The sequence below is a fragment of the Panthera leo genome, chromosome D3 (genome assembly GCF_018350215.1).
Source record: "Panthera leo isolate Ple1 chromosome D3, P.leo_Ple1_pat1.1, whole genome shotgun sequence".
Lineage (NCBI taxonomy): Eukaryota > Metazoa > Chordata > Mammalia > Carnivora > Felidae > Panthera > Panthera leo.
The window spans coordinates 67496851-67504971 of NC_056690.1; positions in this window are offsets into that span (position 1 = coordinate 67496851).

Genomic DNA, 8121 nt, shown 5'->3' on the forward strand with positions numbered 1-8121 from the left:
CAATCGAGCGGGCCTGACTTCTGAATTTGATGTGTCAATAAACAAGCTCAAGGTGAGATTCTGGATCAATACCGCAGGACAAGAACCATCCGGCAAATTTACTGCAAAGTAATTGGGTGCAAAATGACTCAACTCAACCTTCACACTGCTGAAAAGCAAACAAACGGTTGGCCCACCGGCAAGCGTTTGTACGTGTCAGCGGCTGCTCGAGCGCTCACTGTCTGCTAATGGGTCCGGGTAAAGGGAGCCCCCAAAAGGGAGAGAAAACCATGCACCCTTTCTGCACATGCCGATTCCAGCAGAAGCATGCTCACAGTTGGGGACTATGGCCTGGATGCCTCTACCAGGACTATACAGTTTTTCATCTCATATGATAATAGCTATAATTATCATCATAGACTCAGTTTGTACTCTAAGTGGCAAAATATATGAGTCACAGAGGAAATCTGTATCTGTGTCTATAGACCTGTATACATATCCATATATCTCTATCTGTATTTATATATCTATATTTGAAATATCCACATCTATACCATCTAGTATGGGTGGCAGATTATTCTCTTTCCATCTCTGGGTATAGGGAAAAGGGGGTAAAGAACCTCAGTTGTGTCAACTTCACGGTGTCCTGGGCTGGAAGTGGGTGGGGCGGGGGGAAGGAGGGTGCATCCTGGTTTGACCCAGTGGTGGAAAAGGCGTCCTGTCCTAGAAACCCCCTGCTGCCCCATCCAGACATGCAGACCTCTGAGCAGGTTGGGCGAGAGTGTCCTAGACCTGGCTCATACCAGCTCACGAGAGCTGATTGTTTAATATTCAACCACTGGTAGCTTGGAATCGGCCATATTCACACCGCAGACAGCAACGAATGCTCTATGGCAGGTCCCTGGGGTAATTTACTAGCATACCACTGAGAGGAGGGTAGGGCCTGGAAGTCTGGGATCCAGCCAAGGAAGGGTGAGTCCAGGGCTGGGCTGTACCCACTGAGACTGGCCTCGCTAGTGGGTAATTACACTTTGGTCTGGGAGGCCTTGGCCGAGACAGAGGGGCAGCTGAGGACAGAGGAGAGCTGACGGCCGAGGAGATGCCATTGACATTTTGATCACCTTTTCTCAGAGTGGCCCAGTTGGGGAGGACTGATCGGCAGAGTAAAAGGAGCACCGGGTGGGTGTCAGTAGGCCAGCTTTGTCCTTCACCGAGTTGGCGGAATAGGAGAGAGCCAATAATCAGCTGATAGAGCCCATAGGGTCCTGTAGACTGTGATATGTTAAAATGCTGCTGTATTGGCTGTTGTCTGAGTCTGCTGGGGTATAACAAAATACCATAGACTGAGTAGCCTAAAAATAATAAGACTTTATTTCCTACAGTTCTGGAGACTGGGAAGTCCAAGATCAAGGTACCATCATGGTTTGGTGAGGGCTTTCTTCCTGCTTTATAACCGGCACCTATATGCCATGCCCTCACACAGGGGAAAGCGTGAGAGATCTCTCTGGAACGTCTTTCACCAGGGCACTAATCTCATTCAAGAGGGCTCCACCCTTATGATATAATCACCCCCATAGGAAGTCAGGCCTGGGGACTCTTCAGGCCTGAATAGCATTCACCCCGGGGAGAACTTTGGTGGCAAAAACACAAACATTCGACCATAGGAGTTTCCCAACGCTCTGGCGTGACCTGTCCATAGCTCTGGTCCCTCTTCTGCCCGAGACTCCTTCCTTCTGTATCTCCTCACAACCCAACAACCGAAGGGCTGACCCCTGGCACACCTGAGGGGCCTCAGGGACCCTGTTCCTGTGTTAGGCCAGCTTCGGGCCCGATGGGTCAGTGTCGTGCCTTGTCAGGAAACGTCGTCTACACCGAGCTCTCTACAGGTGCCCCTTCCCCGGGGGTAGAAAGTGCAAAGGGCCAATTTACTACCACCAAACCTGTGGGAGGGATGGGGGCTGCTGGCAGAGGTGAGCAGAGTCCCCAGGGCATGAGGAAGCAGGAGGCCTGAGCTCCCTGGCACGGGGCTGGTGGGTCAGCGCCCGCGGCCAACAGCGTAGGTTCAGACATTGGCTTGGCAGGTCGCTGATGCTGTGTGGCCTGAGGCAAGACACTGGACGCACTCCGGGTCTCGGTTGCCCCACCTGTGAAATGAGGTTACTAGGATGGAACAAATCAATTGACAAAAGACGTTTAAAGCAGTATCTGGCTCTTGTGGGGTAAGCTTGTGAAACAGTCAGCTGTGACACTCTCACTATCTGACGTGAGCCTCATGGCAATTGTGTCAGAACAGACTTCATCACCCAACCCCCCATTTTTATGATGTAGAGACAGAGGCTGAGAGGCGTGCTGCCCTGCCTGTGGTCTCATGGCCCCTCACTGTTGGAACCATCTGGAACCCAGCTGCTCCTTCTTTGTCCAGAATGTTCTCCACCATTCCGTTTGCTTGTGTGTGCCCAGGAGGTGTGAGGGGAGGATGTGGGCTTGGAAGAAAGCAGGCCCAGCCGGCAAAGGAGGGCAGGGGGACCGGAGGTGGAGGCCTGAGGCGGAGAGAGGCGCAGTGATAAACGTAGTCACTCTGGGGTAAAAACTGGTAAGTTCATGATTCTTCCCTTTCTCCTTTTCCTCCCCTTTTCCCTGAGAGGGAAGTGGTGGCTGTGTGTATGTGTGTGTGTGTGTGTGTGTGTGTGTGTGTGTGTGTGTATGTGCATATTTGTGTATGGTTGTGTGTATGTGGGTGTGTGCTTGTATGTGTGTGTGTATGTGTGTGTACTTTGTCCTGGCACTGGGAGAGGGACAGGTCTGAACACATCCTCTGGCCTCATCCTTGGCCGAAGCGTAGTCCATCGCATGTAACCTTTGGATCAGTCCTACCCCTGTAGCATTTACTCCAAGGACTGTGGACCCCGTGTCCTGTGGTCACAAGACCCAGGCGGGCTGAGCTGTGTGTCCCTCATCACTTCGGGTCCCCTGGCTTCCCTCAGCCTTCTACACTTGTTTGGCGGAGCTCAGGGCTCCTGTGCATACGGTTCCCTCCCTCACCACGCATTGCCTTGGGGCAAGTTGCCCCCCAACTTTCCATACCTGCACATACAGGTGCACACGGGGCCTCGAGGCTCCTGCCGCGCACCGCAGAATGCCGGGTGGCTCAGCCTTCCGTGGCCTCTACCATCCAGCCTGCTCCCCATATTCAGAGCCTGTTTGAGAGCCGGGCTCCTCCTCAGGGGCCTCAGCAGCGACCTCAAACCGCTGTCAGGCTCCCCGTTTTCTCCTTCTGCCTGCTGCTCAGCTTTCTGCCTGTGGCTGAGAACCACCACGAGCAGCATCCTCCCCGCACCGAGTTCCCCGTGTGACCTTTGGGTGTCAAGGCCTCCAGCCCCTTGGAGAGTTAGGACCCCAAGTCCGCCTTTTGGCCTAAAAAGCCTCAAGTCTTGATCAAGCTTCTAATTCCTTACAATAAAATATTTTCAAGACTAGCATGCCTCCAGTGAGTTAAAAAAAATTCATTCCGTAGCTCCTTGACTTTATTCTAAGCCGGTCCCGTCCCCCTGGTTTCCAGGACTGGAGACACGTGGGGCACAAAGGACAGACGGGAAAAAGCGCAAGTCGGTTTTTTTTTTTTTTTTTTAAAACGTTATCCCTCTGCTTATGTCAATTGCTTAGGACGAGGCCTGGCATTTATCTGGTGGGAGCTCAGTTATTATCAGCTATCACTATTATCATTGTCATTGTTAATTATTATTATTTTATATTGTTCAGCTGATGGTACGTGAGAGTAAAAGTGAAGCCAAGAGACAATTATAATCGTGCAGTATGGATGAGCACAGGGAGCCAGAGAGCCCGCTGAGGGTTTTGCAGGGTTAGGGAAGCTTCTGGAAAGAAGTGAAGTGTGCGTGGAGACTGAAACTTCTCTGGCCACCCCTTAACCTTCGTGTCACCCTCACTCAACTCTGCAGTCCCAGAGTTGCTGGAGATCTCTGTTGTTCCCTGCGCTCTCTGTGATGGAAACACTCTCTTCCCTCTGCCGTCCCCTCACCTGCCTTTAGTTTACATCTTGACTCTACCCTCATGAGTAACCCTGAGTCAGGACCCCTCACCTAAGCAGGTCCCAGATTCCTGACCCACAGATCTCTTGAGATAATAAGTGGTGGTTATTTTTATAGATTTTTTTAAATGCTTACTTATTTTTGAGAGAGAGAGAGAGAGAGAGAGAGAGAGAAAGAGAGAGAGAGAGGATGAGCAGGAGAGGGGCAGAGAGAGAGGGGGACACAGAATCCAAAGCAGGCTCCAGGCTCTGAGCTGTCAGCACAGAGCCCGATGTGGGGCTCGAACCCATGGATCGTGAGATCATGACACTTTTTTTTTTTTGAGATCATGACGCTTAACCGACTGAGCCACCCAGGCACCCCTAAGGGCTTGTTGTTTTAAACCACTAAGCTGTGGGTTAATTTATTACACGGAGGGAGATAACTGATACACGTCCACATTCTCCCTTGACTAGGAGGTTCATTACCATTCTAGCACAAGTTTTGGATCCAATGAGTAATTCAATAAATGAGAGGGAGGGATCTGTGGTAACGAATGGCTGAAAAGAGAAGCCAGGAGACGCAGATTCCTGGTGTGGTTCTGTCACTGCGCTGGGCACCTTGGGCCAAGACTCTTTCCTTCTCTGGACTCCAGTCTCTTTATTTTCGGATGAAGGGTTGAACCGGACAATCTCTAAGGTGATTTCCAGAATTAACATTTGGTGAAGGTTGGTGAAAATGCTTTCTGATAGACCCCAGTTTTGCAGACAGGAACTAAATTTCATGACTGGGCTTGCCTAGTACACGTCTTGGCCTCCCTCTTCTTCAGGCTGCCTGTGAGGTCCATGGGGATTGGCCTGACCAGTGTATTTGACCCTGACTGGGGGCAAGAGGACAAGTCAGAAAGAGGCACTGGGCCCTTTGAGATGATTTCTGGCCTGATGTCCTGACCTCAGGGCCCTACCCGCCCATCAAAGACCCTGCTTGCCAGCTAGGAATATTCTGCGTGCTCCCTGGCTCAGTCTTGTCCCAAGCCTCAAATATCCTAGGATCATCAATCACGCTAGTTATTTTCTTCTCCGGCCTGAGAGGATTACCTGGACTGGATGTTTCACTTGTCAGTTTTATGCAGTGACACTTTCCTCCCCCAGCCCTACTTGGCCTGAGGACTCGGGCCAGCCAGGCTTTCTCCCAAGTCAGGTGGTGCCAGAGCTTCATTGTTCCGACGTCTCGAACTTTGATGTCAGGAAAGGAGAGGGATGTCAGGAGAGTCAGCAGGACAGAGGGGCTGATAGAGGTGAAAGTCAGTGCAGGGTTGAAGGGTCCTGCGTGAACAGCCACCAGGCCCATCCGTTCCTGCTGGAGGAGACCCTTACCAGTATGACAGGGGCACTTTTGGCTGAATGAAGCAGAAACCCAACGACAGTGTCTTAAATTGAGACTGTTTTGGGGGCGTCTGGGTGGCTCAGTCAGTTGAGTGTCTGACTCCGACTCAGGTCATGATCTCGCAGCTTGTGAGTTCAAGCCCCGCGTCGGGCTCTGGGCTGACTGCTCAGAGCCTGGAGCCTGCTTCGCATTCTGTGTCTCCCTCTCTCTCTGCCCCTCCCCACTTGTACTCTGTCTCTGTCTCTCTCAAAAATAAATAAAACCTTTAAAAAATTAAAAAGAGAGTTTTGTTTTGTTTCTCCCCAATAAGAAATATAGTGGCAGCTGGAATCAGTCAGTGGCTCAGGCCAGAGCACCAACCATCCGAGGTAGGAAGGAAACGATGTCACCAGCGGATGCCTGCGCATGTCTCGTTGTCCAGGCTGGGTGTCACGACTGCTAGCTGCACAGGAGGCTGAGGAAGCGTGAGTGTTGGAGGTAGGATCGGGAGAAGGGAAAGCTGTTGGAGGTTAGTCAGTAGCGTGTTAGTTGCAAGTGATGGAAACCGAGTTTAGACCAGGATAGGCCGAGAGGGAAATTAGTTGGTTCCCGTCGCCAAAGGTCAGGGAGGCCAGGGAGTGGCTGGGCTGGATTGCTAGGGTTGCTGGTTCTCCAGGGCTCCACTTCACCTCTCTGCAGGTTGGCTTTTGTCTTGGATGCCCTTCTTCCTCCAGTCAACTGAACAGAGCCGCCACAGCTCCTGAATCGCACCCAACAGCGGGGCCTACAGAGAGGGGTCGTTTGTCCCTTGTTCCGAATGGAGAGTCTCTGGGAAGGTCTCTGGCCTGCCCGGGTTACATGCCTGTCTTTGGACCGTTCAACCCGTGCTAGAGGCAGGTTGCCTGTGGTCAGGGTGTGGGGCAAGAGGTGGGGGTGTAGCAGCAGCTCTCACGGCAAAGGGGAGGAGCCAAGGTTGTCCCTACACCAGGGCCACAAGAGAGCCCAGGCAGCATTGAGTCCAACCCCCTGAGAGGTGAGATAACTTGGCTTATGTCACACAGCAACTTGGTGGAAGACACGGGGCTAAAAGCCTGGCCTCCTGACTCCAGGGTTTCTCAACCTCCGTGCTATTGCACGTGGGGCTGGATACTTCTTTGCCGTGCGGGGCCCTGCACACCGTAGGATGTTTGGTCCGGGCACAGCTTTTGACTGACAGTGTGTGTTTTCTGCCTAAAATGAGCCGCTTCGTCTTTCTGGGCTTCAGTTTCCTCAACTGGCAACGACGGTAGCTGCCCGCCTGCTTCAGAAGGGTGGTCACAACAAGCAAAAGGGAAGGTTTGAGAATACTAGGTACGAGCATCCTTTGTGAAGCCAAAAGTATGATTCAAATGAATGGCCTTGTTTTACAGCGATCCCTGACTCAACTTGATGTCCAGGCAAATGGCAGGGACTGTATGTGTGTGAGTGAATGAGAGTGGGCGAGTCTGAGTGTGTGCGTTGTGCGTGAAAGTGTTGGTGTCTGAGCCTGAGTGTGTGTAACCACTTCTCTCGGAGGAATGAGAAATCTTTTCACCGGATTGGCAGTGAGAAGCTCTGTGCCCACTGGGTGAAGATTTCTGGGTGTGTGCGGGGGTCAGTTCTGGCCCCCTCTCATTAATCCCCAGTGGGCCAGCATGTGGTGTCAGAATCAACCTTCAGAAAAGAGGCAGAGCCTCAAGGGTGCTGGCATGAAAGATGGCCATTGGCAGCTTCCCCATCAGGACCCCTAACATACTGGCCTCCATTGGCCTCTGACTTCCTCAACCCCCGAATGAGGTCATTTGTCAAAAAACTCAACCGACCGACCAGATGTCAACTGACAGAGGCATTGTGCTCTAGAGCATGATGTAGAACAAGGTCTCACCAGGGGCAATTTTGTCCCCTCTCCCCCAGGGACATTTGGCAATGTCTAGAGACATAGCTGACATCCCTATCTCCTCCCTTACTCCAACGGCAGGGTCAGGTCAGCCCCAGGGCCTCTGTCACCTGCGTTGTAGGTGGACACAGTCCCTGTGATGGCCATGCCCAGGGCCCCTTCCGGGTAGGGGCGTCAGGTCACATGAAGACTGCCTCCTGTGTCAAGGACTGGACAAGACCCCAGGAGGCAACCCACCAGGAACTGATTCCCCAAACCCTCCACGGGGTGGAGCCAGCCCTGGGTGGTATTCTTTTTTTTTTTTTTTTTTTTTTTTTAATGTTTATTTATTTTTGAGACAGAGAGAGACAGAGCATGAACAGAGGAGGGTCAGAGAGAGAGGGAGACACAGAATCTGAAACAGGCTCCAGGCTCCGAGCTGTCAGCACAGAGCCCGATGCGGGGCTCGAACCCACAGACCGCGAGATTATGACCTGGGCCAAAGTCGGATGCTCAACCGACTGAGCCACTGGGTGGTATTCTTGAGACATCAGCAAGGGGCTGGGGGTCAGGGACTGCTTCCTGGAAGACACAGTGTTTGAACAGGGCCTTGGAAAGCTGTGATGATGGCAAACAGACCAGCAAGAGACGCCAGCGTCTGGGTGGCCCTACCTTGACCCAGCTATGGACGCTCCAGGGATCCTCCCTATGATTGCTCTACCTTGACTGAGCTGTGAGAAAGGCCAGGATTCTAAGAGCATTTCCTGAGAATCAAAGGAAAGAAAAGAGCATCGGAAGACACAAGCTGGTCTAATCCCTGTTCTAAAGAAGGGAGATGGGAGGGCTTTGTTGCAGGTC